Here is a 2,457-nt window from a genome sequence, read left to right as displayed (position 1 = left end):
TAGTTTTGATGGCCATTTAATGTCTGAAAATAGATTTAACAAAATTATGAGTACAACACAAGAAAAAATAATTTTAAAAATTTTAGGATGGACTTTTAATAATCTACTTCCTTGTAAAGTTCTTGTAAGTTTTGAAGTTTCTTCTCCTCCACCAAACATCATGTGTGTTTTTAGTTACGAGAAAAAATCGTAAAATTTTTGAATTTTTTTTTGAAAATGTTTGGATTATTTTTTCAAAAAATCAAGGTAAAAAAAATACACGTGATATCTTACTGTACCTCTCCCTCCCCCACGCAATTTTAAGTTTGTTAAATTTTACTTTTCATATCTAGAATTCAATTTCTATTAAACTTTATTGGTTATTGTTTTTAAAAATATATAAAATATAACTTAAAATCGTTGACATCAAATCAATTCCTACAAAACTGATTTCCTTGCAACTTACGTTGTATCACATATATCAAAATATTACATATTACATATTTCTCAGTTGACAAACAATTTTTCGGAATTATTTTTTGCGATATTGCATCAATAGTTGATAAAATAAGATATCAGGAATTTAAATTAATTTAGTCGCTTTTTATCTATCAAATGCTCGCTCGTGTATGCATTTTTGGATGAGAAGAGCAAACAGTATAAGTATATTCTTGGCTTTTCGGCTATTTTTAAAATTTTAAACGAAAACCTTTAACTCGTTTTTTCTTGATTTGAAGGGAGTTATTAATAACAGAGAAAAAGTGTGGGCTGAATTTATTAATGTTTTTTTGGTATCTGAAATATGTAGTGTTAACTTATATATAACGAGAGAATGAATGAGAAATGTATTTGATGATTTAAATTTTGTTTCTAAAAAATACTGGCACTTAAAATATTTATATTAATTTGAGAACAAGATTATATTTAAGTTAATTTATATCGGTTATACATATTCATTTTTAACTTCTCGTAGTATAAGTTTTAGTAATCGCAAAAAAATTGAAAATGAAATTTTTTTAAATGTTTGTTTTAAAGGTTTCTGATCATTTTGGCATACCTTAGAAAAAATGGATGTATGTATGTGTGCGTATGTGTGGATACAATTCTTCGTCCATGTTTTCGAGCGCACGGGTCAACTGATTTGAATAATTCAATTCCTTCATTCGATCTCTATTGATAAAGAGATGTGTTAATTAGTTTTTGGCAAAGGCAGGTCCAGCTGTTTTGAAGATACGGGGCAAAATGAGATAAAATTGATCATGTAGTTTTTGAGAGAACGGATTGTCCGATTTGATTAATTCAAGAAACTTTATTTGTATTGACGAAATAAAGGAAGAGGCAGGTCTAGCGGTTTCCAGAACCAATTAAAAACGTATAAAAAATGCCAATTGGCGGTCAAAAATGATCATTAAACATATGCACATCAAGTTATCAGATATTTTATAGAGATTTTAATAAGTATGAATTTTGTTTACATGTCTATGGGTTCCGTACCAATGTTTATCCCTTAGAATGCACTGCGGCGCTTACGCGCTTCGATATTTCTTCTCTAAAACAACCACTTAGCATGACAAAAAAGTTCCAAATTTTCTGAAAAATTCAAAGTATAAAAAAATTCGAAATATAAAAAAAATCCTTTAAAATTCAAAAATTATTTTTTCAAAAATTTCAAAGTTTTCAAGAACATCATTTTTTTCAATTTTTCAAAAAATTTCCAAGGTTTTTTAAAAATTTTAATTTCTGGTATTTGAAGTCCCAGCAATTTGGCGCCTTATGCACGATGCCATGCACCACTAATATTGCGTCGGTTTTACAGATGGCTACCCAACAGTTGTTTCATCAATAAGTAATAATTTTCATTATTACAATTTCTGTAATAAGGGGAATATTTATTGATCCATCAATTTCTGGATCATGGTTATTTTTATTTGGAAACATATTGCTATATTTAATTCCAATTGAAAACCGTTGTGACTACTGCTTGATAACAGGCTGCTCAAAGCGAGATCGAACCCGTGACCTCTGATTCAGGTCCAGTCGTTCTAGCCACTTACATACCAGCGAGCCCATTTATATCCAAAATGAAACCAAGAAGTGTTTTTTACTCATTTTAGTGTAATTTTCCAGGATAACTTGGCAAAATATTTCGTTATTATAAATACATAAACGTGTTCATTATCATTGCGATAAAATTTTGGAATATCTCGCATATTTCCCATCATTGTATTTCGGTATCTGCGCATACAGACTGTTCGACAAACAAAATAGATTCGAAATGAATTTAATTGAAATTCGCATATGAAAATTCCCCAGACAAATTGCAATTTAAATTAAATGTAAAAGCCGGGCATTTGCGATTGTTCATATATTAAATTGCATGCGGTCTCTTCATGGCACCATGGACTGTTTTTGCGGGGTTGACAACTTTTTTGTAAAGAACTCTGTAAAAACATTATTTTTAGAAATATAATATGAGTA

The sequence above is a fragment of the Ctenocephalides felis genome, unplaced genomic scaffold (genome assembly GCF_003426905.1).
Source record: "Ctenocephalides felis isolate EL2017-DRISC unplaced genomic scaffold, ASM342690v1 CF-g0.4_SCAFFOLD_01886, whole genome shotgun sequence".
Lineage (NCBI taxonomy): Eukaryota > Metazoa > Arthropoda > Insecta > Siphonaptera > Pulicidae > Ctenocephalides > Ctenocephalides felis.
The sequence above is the reverse complement of the archived record's forward strand: the minus strand, read 5'-3'. Positions refer to the sequence as shown.